The sequence below is a fragment of the Apaloderma vittatum genome, unplaced genomic scaffold (genome assembly GCF_000703405.1).
Source record: "Apaloderma vittatum isolate BGI_N311 unplaced genomic scaffold, ASM70340v1 scaffold4646, whole genome shotgun sequence".
Lineage (NCBI taxonomy): Eukaryota > Metazoa > Chordata > Aves > Trogoniformes > Trogonidae > Apaloderma > Apaloderma vittatum.
The window spans coordinates 690-12,359 of record NW_009719868.1 but is presented as its reverse complement, the minus strand read 5'-3'; the positions used below and the strand labels follow the sequence as shown (position 1 = coordinate 12,359).

The 11,670-nt window shown below is 38.3% G+C and overlaps 1 non-coding gene across 1 annotated transcript; it reads left to right on the top strand.

The window, feature by feature from the left end:
* Window positions 1-381: 381 nt before the first annotated feature.
* Window positions 382-463, top strand: TRNAA-GGC. Its single transcript is given in 2 exon segments — window positions 382-418; window positions 429-463. It is a non-coding gene; the product is annotated as a tRNA-Ala (tRNA).
* Window positions 464-11,670: the final 11,207 nt, after the last annotated feature.

Here is an 11,670-nt window from a genome sequence, read left to right as displayed (position 1 = left end):
ATGGAGAGATCCCAGGACACCTAAACTTTTACTTATGTTGCCCAAATAAGGGATTCATTTTCATGACCTGGATGAAGCTTTAGGAGTTACCTTCGGAGCTGTAATTGAAACAAGTAAAAGACTCAAAGCAATGACAAATTACTGAAACCAGTCAAAGCTGAAATATTTACTAACAATGGTATGCAACATTGGTACCTGGAGAAGAGGGATACATGGGAAACAGGGTGTATAGAAGGTATCAGGAAATCCCAGCAGAGTAGGGGATATATAGGTGAAGACATCTGAGGTATTTCAGAGGGAGTAAGTAAATCTCCTGGAAGAAGCACTGGAAGAGATGACTGAAATACTAGCAGAAACTGAAAGAGTAGGGAGATTATAGGGGGCCGGTTAGCTCAGTGGTTTGAGCGCGGTGCTGGCAACAAGGACCAACACCGAGGTCGCGGGTTCGATTCCCGCTCGGTCTCCATGTGTTGCCAGGTCTAGTCGAGAGGCGGCGTCCCTGCTCAAAACAGGGAGGTTGGACTAGATGATCTCTAAGGTCCCTTCCAGCCTAGGACATTCTATGATTCTATGATTATATAAATTAAGTCTCTCTACAAAAGTAACAGCTAAGAGTCAATGGGAAGTGAGAAATAAAATATTAATTAACACTTAAAATTAATAGAAACTTCTGTTGAGGAAATATTTTCTACTTAAGATGTCTAAGTAAGTTAAATTTTGCTATTAATGTCTCCCATAAGAAGCACAGAAAAATCAAAAATCTATTATAGTCCTTGCATACTCTTAAAAATTCCTGTTATTTCATTATCTTTCTCCTTGTGTTTGTTTTTATTAACACCTGTGTAACCTTACTGCTAGCAAAACATTGCCAGGCATACCAAATACAATTTCTTTACAGATTTTTTTTGGGGGGTTGTGTTGTTTGGTTTTTTTTCCGGTTGGAACATGTGCAATAGAACCCATGTTTTGCCAAGGAGAAGTCATGTTTGACCAACTTGAGAGCCTTTTCTGAAGACATAACCAGGTGGATAGATGATGGCAGTGCAGTGGATGCGGTTTGTCTGGATTTCAGTAAAGCTTTTGACACCATCTCCCACAGCATGATCGTAGCTAAACTGAGGAAGTGTATGAGTAGGTAGTGAGGTGGATTGTGATCTGGTTGAAAGAAAGATTTCAGAGAGTTATGGTCAATGGGAGAGAGTCCAGCTGGAGCACTGTATCTAGTGGAGTCTCTCAGGTGTCGGTACTGTTGATGCTGTTCAATACATTCATCATCAACCTGGATGAGGGAACAGAAAGCACTGTCAGCAAGTTTGCTGGTGACACAAAACTGGGAGGAGTATCTGACACACCAGAAGGCTGTGCTGCCTTTCAGCAAGACCTAGACAGACTGGAGAGTTGGATGTAGAGAAATTTTATGAAACAAACCAAGGGCAGTGAGTGTAGAGTTTTGCACTTGGGAAAAAATAGCCCCATGTGCCAGTATAGGTTGGGGACTGACCTGTTGGAGAGCAGTATAGGAGAAAAGGACCTGGTTGACAGAGGTTCTCCTTGTCCTCAGCTCTGCCCTGATAAGGCCACATCTGGAATATTGTGTCCAGTTCTGGGCCTCTCAGCTCAAGAGAGACAGGGAACTGCTTGAGAGAGTCCAGTGCAGAGCCACAAAGATGATGAAGGGAGTGGAACATCTCCCTTATGAGGAAAGGCTGAAGGAGCTGGGTCTCCTTAGCTTGGAGAAGAGGAGGCTGAGGGGTGACCTCATGAATGTTTATAAATATATAAAGGGTTAGTGTCAAAAGGTCGGAGCCAGTGGCAGGACAAGGGGCAATGCATGCAAGCTGGAGCATAGGAGGTTCCACAAAAACCTTAGGAAAAACTTTTTCTCTGTGAGGGTGACAGAGCACTGGCACAGGCTGCCCAGGGAGGTTGTGGAGTCTCCTTCTCTGGAGACATTCAAAACTCGTCTGGACACGTTCCTGTGTGACCTACTGTAGGCGATCCTGCTCTGGAAGAGGGGTTGGACTAGATGATCTTTCAAGGTCCCTTCCAACTCCTAATATTCTGTGATGCTGTGATTCTTTGTGATTTTGTGATTCTGTGATCATTCTGATTTTTTTGTCAGTAGTTTCAGCCACATGCACTTTCCTTCTGCATTTTTAAATATGCTCATTTGCACATAGGGATGGAACAGACCAGACAACTCTGCTTTTCTAGTTTCTCTATAAATTATACATTCAAGAATTCTATTATGCTTTCTGTTTAGTCCTTCCTGGCAATTTATCTTAAATTTGCATTTGTTTTACATAAATCATATTTTAATATGATTGTCACTTTTAACTTGTTAATTACTTGTATGACATTTTGTGTCAGTTTGTTCCACCATCGCATATATTTGTTAAGCAATATAAGCTTATAATTAATAAAGTACAATTGCAAAATATGTGTGTTGCTAAGGATATATTTAATCTGATATTCTGATTCATTTAGTGGCCATGATAACATTGGGTTGACAGTTGGACTAGATGATCTTTGAAATCTTTTGCAACCTCAACAATTCTATGATTCTATGATTCTATGATTCTATTATTCTATGTTTAGAGCATTATATTTTATCATAATAGCCATGTGTTTTCCTTGAATTCTCATTATCTTTAGTTGAATTTAGTTTTTACTTCAACACAAACTGTATCACTTATAACTTCAATGATTTAATTTGTTAAAATAAATATTTCATAACACTATCAGTGAATAAAAACTATTATTATCTCAGGTAAAATGACTGAATTAGACCTGAAATAACTGTAGACTTCTTCAGTTTGTGTTTACAATCAAACAGTCTTGCTGTCTTCCTATTACTTTGCTCTTTAGTATCAGTTAGGAAAACTGGGTTTTGCTTCTTTTACTCATTGTTTCCCTTTACACATCCTTTAGAAAGAAAAAAAAATCAAGAAAAAATCTATTTTTTAGCTCGTCATATTCATAGTTTGATTTATGTTTTCAAGAGCTGGTTTTCACTGAAATTTTATTTCTTTTTGATTGTACAACCTTAATGAAAATTTCTCATTGCCTCATTCCTAATATCCAATCTAAACCTCTCCTAGCGCAATTTGAAGACATTTCCTCTTGTTCTATTACTTGTTGTTTGAGAGAATAGACCAACTTCTACCTGTCTACAACCTCCTTTCAGATAGTTGTAGAGAACGATAAAGTCTTCCCTCAGCCTCCTTTTTCTCCAGGCTAAACAATCCCAAATCCCTCAGCTCCTCTTCATGAGAAAGAATTCTTCCTGTTTGAGGAAAATTGTGCCACATCAACAATTTATGGAAATTTAAGCATGCAGAACTGTAATAGTATTTTTTCCTTTCCACTTCCTCTACCTCTCCTCTCCCTTCCCTTCCCCTCCCATTCTCATCTATGGTAAAATAGATGAATAATTTAATCAAATTTCAACTATTAACTTTTTCTTCAGCTGTATTCAGACTCATGAAATGTGAGAATAATATGTTCAAAACTGTTAGATCTAGAGGATCTTGGCCTATTCTTTGTACTTCCTCAGATGTACTATTACTTTTAGAATTTAAGGGAGAGGGAAAAAAGGAAAAAGGAGTAGAGGGTAAGGTAGGGAGGAAGAGAAGGAGGAGGAGGAGGAGAAGGAGGAGGAGGAGGAGAAGGAGAAGGAGAAGGAGAAGGAGAAGGAGAAGGAGAAGGAGAAGGAGAAGGAGAAGGAGAAGGAGAAGGAGAAGGAGAAGGAGAAGGAGAAGGAGAAGGAGAAGGAGAAGGAGAGGAAAGTGAGAGGTAGAGGGAAGGAACTTGTGGAACTTTATTATCCTAGGCAAAGGATTCTACCTGTATTCTGCAGTTACTTACTTTTTTTCTTCTTTTCTCACCAAATTCTCCTTATTTTCCTTACATACATATATATGTATGGTCTGAAACCACTATAGAATCAGAATCTTTGGAGGACTTTTAAAGATCTTAGACAAATAGAGATTTTCATGGTCAGATTAACAAATCCCAACTTTTTCACGACATATATAAAAGAAAATAATTATAGCCCTCCTGTGATATGTTTGTCTCCGAATGTTAGGCACCTGAGTTGCACCAGCTGACTATATTGGCTAACTGGAGTTGTCCCCTGTGGTTCTGTTGAATTCAGTTTACTGTTTCCTGAGCCTCCAAAGGAATTTACTGAATAACTGCCCTGTCCTCATTAGTAACTCCACTAGAGATATTAAACCCGACTGCTGCATCTACATGTGCAACTTCAGACCTGCCTTCACACTGTGGCGAGCAAATCCCTAGTGCAAGGATCTGCTTCTAAAAGCGTATATGAACCACCTCATCCCTCTTATGTGGATGATCCATTAACTATTTGGAGTATCATAGGTTCTATAAATGGTACATGGCAAAGTTAGTAGTGCATAGGATTTTAGAAGATGAAAGCAAAAACACTAAGCAGCGAACAATGATGAAAAATGATAATGTACATTAATGATTGCATTTCTGTGCTAACATAAGCCTCTCCTGGGTGAACTTGTTATGCAGATATTTCCCCTTCGGCTGACAGAGTACATATGTTTTTGTTAGTCGCCTTGTTGTGCACAGCATATTTTACAAACCAAGCAATTAGAAAGGAGAATTTTTGTCCTGATGTGCTGATGCTGTGATGACTTGCTATTGGAAAAAGATATTTTGCAATTAATATTTTATTCTAAGATTATAGTCGAGAAAAAGAAACGTGTTTTCTCTCTGAATGTAATTAGTATTAGTCTTCTAACTTTTCAGCAGGGAAAAGAAAGATACCCCCCCACACACATGTTCTAATTACAAATTAAACCAGTAGCTGCAAGAAAGTAAGCATGCAAAATTAGGTCACTCTTGATAGTTATGTTTTCTTGAAACTATTATTTGTAAATAATAGTTTCACTAATTTTATTATCAAATTGAAGTAACTGGATGAGGCAGCCAATCTGCAAATTTATCTAACAGTGAAATGTACTTTATAAATATGAAGAACAGTAGTGTTTCTCCTACACATTACGAATACTTAATAAATAATCATCAAAGATATAAATCTGCTTTACAGGATTTCTACTTTTCTGGCATAAATACTTTCTTTTTTCCAGATTTATCCCAAGTGTACATATAAATTTGTATTTTGGATTTGATTATAACATGCTGTCTCCTACCTGCTTCGAAATATACATATGCATACACAGAAGACTTGTTGTTCAAATAAATGCAGATGGTAACATTTGAACCCTTAAATACCTGAATTAATTGGTCTTGTATAAACAAGATTTTTCTTTTCAGATCAAAACCCAATGCTATACTGTGTTGATAAATCAAAGAATTTTTTTCACAGTAAAGTAACAGAAAATTCAACTCCTTGTTTGTGGGGTTTTTTTTCAATTGTATGATTAACTACAGTATCTTATGCCTTTACAATTTAAAAGAAATACCAAATTAAAGCTTTTGATAATATTGATGTTTTACAGAGATATAATACAATTCAGTGAATAATACATTAAAGGACTGAAATAATAGTGTCTACACTATTTTTTTTCTTTCACTTTTCCATATTAGATGTGATTTCTACATTTTTTGTGTTTCAGACACCACAGCTTTAAAAATGGAGATTCATGGATAAAGTCACTAAGTATGACTTAGCATTACTTACTCTTCCTTAGTGTTTTACTATTTCTTAGTTTTCTTTTAGTATATTAATATATTTTAGTATATTAGTATATTTTAGTATTTCTTAGTATTACTTACTCTAACTTTGAATGCTGACTGATTATGTGCTTGTATTTTTACTGTCTTCAGTGAGCTTCCCCACAGCAAAAGGTCGCTCTCATATCTGTCACACAAAGAAAAAAAAAAGGTGATAGGCTCTGTTAAATTCAAGGAGAGTTAGAAATTGCTAACACTATGTTCTATAATGAAGAAATACATAAAAGTAGTGAAAAAGTAAGGGAGAATGAGAGGGTGATAGGAAAACACATTTAGGATGGTTGGATGCAGACCAACATATATGAATAAAGATTATTGATACCTGGGTTACTAATGCTTATTACAGTGTTGCTAATACTTATTAGAAAGTGATATTGACATCTGGCAAAAAAAGTTGATAGAAAACAAATTTAAACATGACATATTGAAGGTTAATAGCTTTATCTCAGAAGACATACTGACTAGCTCTCCTTGCAAAATTTACCAGTCACCTGGGAAAACTTTTGGCCACTAAGACAAGGTCATCCTACCACAAATGTAAATCAGTACTCATCCGTAATGCTTATGGTTACTTTCTGCAAGGGCAGGCTGTTCATGTCCACCCATGATATTGGTATTGGGAATATTTAGGCTCATGTTGGTATCCCTATGACTTTAAGAGATAATTACCATTTTTTTATTTAATTATTTTATTTTATTTTATTTTATTATTCTTTAGTTCAAGATACCTGAAATAGTTTGAAGATTATGTTACAGTCAGTCACCATATGTGTTTTTTACAGCCTGAAAACGGTAACATATGTTGCATGTACTGTCTTATGATATAAGACCTTATATGTCAAGGGATGTTAAGATGGCCACATAGGAGATCACTAGTGCAGCACACGCATGACACTCTCCAGATTCACAAGCATATGCACATTTATGGATCCTCAAGCACTGGCACAGACCCTCTGCCCACTTGACATGACTGCGGAGGTCCCATCTCCTCTTACCCACTCCATGGGTCCCCATATCTCTGTCTGGTCCACCTCTGTTCTCACTGCAAACATGTTCACACCCTTGTCCAACAGGCACCCCATACTCAGTTCCCCCAGATACTGCCACAAATCCTCCGCCTGTCCCATGTCCCTACGTGGACCTAAGGCCCCTATACTAGTGAGTTCAGCTCAAATTTTGTTAAAGAGTCTACACACAGGTACTGTGCACATCAGGTTTGGGAAGATGAAGACACACCTGCCAGGCAGCCAGTACCAAGCACAATGTCTATGACTGTCAGTTCTGCTCCAGCCACCAGCATGGAAACCTCAGTCCTCTGGACATGACGTTGATTCCCAGGGTAGAGAGGCTCTGTCTAAACTGTGTTGGAAAAGACTACTTGTAAATCCCTTAGAAATGCACATATTCTAGCTACATCCTAAAAGTATCCTCCAAAAAACATCTAAGAAGATGGAAGATACTGTGAGCTGCCTTCTGAAAAAATGTCTCATCAAAATACCATGCAGCTCCTGCAGAGACATGGCCAGATGCAGACAAAAAACAAACACTGTCCTGGGCATCTTCCTTGGAAATGCCAGGGCCCTGATGACAATATTGGGTCTTACAGATCCTGGCCTCACCTGAGGCTTCCTCTCATCCATAGGACCAGAGCTCTGTTTCACTTCAACTCTGTTCATCCAGTCCTTTCCTGAGGTGCAGGTAGCAAGGTTTGGTTGTTGTGGCAGGGGGTTTTGAGGAGTGGCCACTCTGAGAAGATGTCAGGGCTACCTGGATCCAGCCAGATCCACCACAGCCCTGCAGACATCAAGGTCAGTGAGAAAGGAAAGGTAAGGAGTTCTTCATCCACTAGACCAGAGATTCGCCTGCAGCTGATGGAGAAGACCATGATAGTCTTGATATCCACCCTATAGCCCATGGTGGACTCTATAGCAAAGCAGGTGGATATGCACTGAAGGAAGCTATGACCCTGTAGAGAGTCCATGCAGGAATAGGTTCCTGGAAGGAACTGTGGCCAGCACAGAGGAGCTCACACAGAAGCAGATCGCCTGTCAGGATCTGCAGCCTAGGGGGAAATCTGCACTGGAATAGTCCATTCCTGAAGGACTATATCCCAGAAAGGATGCTTGCTGGAGCAGGGGAAAAGTGTAAAGAGGAAGGAGTGGCAGAGAAGAAGTGTTATCAACTGACTAACACCTATCACCCGTTCCCTTGCCGTAGTAGCTAGAAGGAAGGTAAAGGAGTTGGGCATGAAATAGTGCAGAGAAGCCTGGGAAGATTGGAAGGTTCTCTTAGACCTTTTCTTATTTCCAATTATCGTACTCTTTAATTGTCAATAAATTGGATTGGGTCTGTCTTGCATGTGATGGTAATTGGAAGTAATCTCTGCCTTTATCTTGACTCTTGAGCTTTTCCATCTTATTTTCTCCCCCTGTCCTGTTAGGGAGGAGTGAAAAAGCAGCTGCATAAGGGTCTGAAGGCTGGCCCGTGTCAACATGACACAGCTCATCTTCAGCCCTGACTTCTGGATGGGCCACAGTTATGTGCCATAGACTTGTCTCCAGTCTGTGACCCTATCTCTGTCCCTGTTTCTGGCTTTGTTCCTGGCTGCTCCTGTTAGAACTTCCCTGACCAGGTCCCAGCCCTGGCTTGCACCACACCAGAAGTTTCAGGGGCTCAACAGCACCCTACACCCTGGATCCTCATGCGGGAGCCCTGCCCCTGCTGACAGGAGAAAATATGTAACCATAGTACGGAGAGAAGAAGAGGGAACATCACGGGGAGGGAAATATTGAAACCATGATAATGTAAAAATAGAGGACTGTTTGCTCTGTGGAAGCTTGAATAGATTTTTTTAGTGGACGACATGGTATTGCAACCATTTTGGGGACAAAGTGTCTGAAAATAAGTTTCTATAGGATGTTCATCAACATACTGAATGGAAGATAGATAAATCATAGCCTTGTCAAGAGATAAAAGGAGAGTTCCTCTAAGATTAAGTATTTATATTCTATCTGGATTAAAAAAGAACTGTAGATACTAAAGGATACATGACGAGAGAGATATCATTGCTCTTTATGTGAAGAAATATAAAGTATTCTTTGTAGTTTTAGTAGAGAAGAGCATAATAACCACCAAAAAAAAGAGTAGAAACATAGAAGAATTATACTGAAAAGTTACGCAGAGATGAAGAGAAAATAGAACAATATAAACTACTTGGATTCATCTTTACTGAGATATAACAACAAACATATCATTCTATCATATCATGCAGTCTCTAGATGCTCATTTTGTAATAGCCCACACAACAAAAGCGAATGTTTCAGCTCCTGCTACTCAAAATGTATTATAGAAATTTGAGATCATATTCTTATCTAGAAATACTAAGAGTTGTCTCCAACATGTATTTTTGACAGATGCAAAAATTAAGCAATTCTTGTTCAATTAGAAGTGTCTTATAGCACGCTTATATCTCAAGTTTTACAGAAAAATGGTGCTGATAATGCGATGACTTTGTAATTCCTTCAGAGAAAGAGATTGCCCCAACAAAGATTTATAATAAATACAAGACAGCAAATTGTTCCTACACTATTGTGTCTTTATGGAGATTAGTGATCTTTCTGATTAAGGTTGCCTTCAAGTTCCCTGATAAAGCTTTGCTTTAATGTCTTTAAGACTTTACCCTTGAAAATTACTTTGTCTTGGTAATAGCCAGTTATAATCTAACTGCAAAGGAGAATGCTTTTTAAGGCTTGAAGAAAAAATGGAAAATTCATATGCTTTACCTTTTCATTGTAAAGTAACTCTTTGAAATGCTGTTTTAAAATAATATGTCTTAATTTTAACGTGGATATAGTAGCATCTTATAAATTCTTTTTTAATTTTTATACACATTTCTTCTTTCATACTTATGTGGGAAGTGTGTTTTCCAACAGTTATACCAAGGTTCTTTTTTCTCAAGAGAAAAAAATAAACACAAAGTAAAAAATAAATCAAAAATATCCAACTTTAATGTATTTTCCCTTCTACTTAGATATCCAGAAATGGAGAATGTTAGAATTATCTGGTATATTTCATTGTGAGTCTGGTTATATTTTATTGGAAACATACAGGAAAGCTTTAAAAATATATTTGTAATTAAAAAGAAAAGTATTTTTATATAAAAATAAATATACAAGTCATTAAATATAAGCTTAAATATAAGTTATTCTTATACTGAACAGGTTGATGCTGAGTAAAAAAGCCTTCAGATTTCTTCACAGAAACATAACTGATTCAAATGTTTTGTGGTGTTTTTTTCCCTGTACTAATAAGGGCAAAATCTTATAAAACCTACATGCTCTCTGTATTTTGCATGCACACACACACCCGCCTAAGGGACATACAGGTGAACTGCTCAGGAGTACAGCCATCTCACACGGGCCAAAGTGTTGCAAACAATCTTTCTCTCTGCAACATTTTAAATCAAGGATTCTGCTGAACAAGGTCCATTAGGGATCCATACACTTGGTATGTAATCAATAAAGTGAAAGTAAGACCCTGACATTCCTCCTCTCCAAGAAAATCCAAAGGGGAAGCAGCCCCAAGAAATGAGAATATCAAGGTCAATATTAAGTGGAAAAAAAGAGAACTACATAAAAAAAACAGTAGTGATACTGATGTTCTATTATGTATGAGAGGCAATTCTACTACAATAGAGTCATGTTAAAAAACTTTTTTTTTCCTAATTTACCATTGATTTTGCACTAGCAAGCTATAAGTAACCCTTCCTAGGGTAAGTACTCACTCTAAACCAAGGCTCAAACTTACAGGATTAGCACAAATTGCAGCCTAAAAAGGAAAGGAAGAGATCAGTAGGTCTTTGTGTAAGGAATGAGGTAGAAGAAGCTGTATAAGTTTTTTTTTACCACCTGGGACACAGGAGGAGCTGTATGACAATTCCCCCATCCACTGTAGGATGAATTCAGTTGTCAATACTAGAGATAACCTCACTGGTAGGTGGCACACTAAACCTTAGCAGTGGTCAACCAGAAGAGAGAGAGGCATGTGAGTAGCTGTTGGTATGAGTGGAGAGCAGAGCACCAGGCAGTTGGCAGAAACAGCAGGAAGCACAACAAAAAGTTACAATGAACATGGCAAAGCTTGAGATGGTGACCAAACAGAAGAAGTAGAAAGAAGCAACTCACGGCACCATTCCATAGAACCAATTGATCCCACAAGGTAATTTGTTTGCTTAAATTAAACTTTACTATACTATTGGTTGGGAGTTTTTGGTTTTTTGGTTGGTTAGTTTTTTTAAGTATTATTATGATGGATTTATTTCAATAAGATGAAATTCCTACCTAACCTAGAAGCTGCCTCATTTTGAAAAAAAGGAAGCTAACGGTATTTTTAGCATTTAGATATTGTACAATGACTTGGTCCATCACCATACCCATGTTTTCATTCTCTAAGACACTTAGTGGTGTTTCCATCCAAAACATTTGTCATAGTTTGTGCCTTGTGGAGTTTTTTAAGGTAGCAGGGACAGCGCTGTTTGGGTGGCTCCCTGAGAAACTTCCAGAACCTCCTCCAGCCCCAGGTAAAAGTCAGATTCACCTCTGGCCAAGGACAAAACAATCAATGCCTTCATGATCAATATATTTAAGACAACAAATCTGTCTGGCCAGGCTTCTCTTTGTCTCTGTGTTCTGTCTTTTGTGTTAGTGAGTTTTTCTGTTTGGAGGAAGGTGAGATGAGAGGAGAGAGAAAAAAAACAATGCAGTTCATGTGGAAACAGGGAGAGAAAGGCATGGGAGCATTTCCCTGGAGTCCCGTGCTGAGTGAGATTGCAGGGAGATGATTACCTGCAAAGTGAGGAGATCACCAGTGGGCAGAACATCCAAGATGAAGTGGTAAGTGGAGGACTCCATGCCACGGGAGAGAGAACATGGAGGAGCA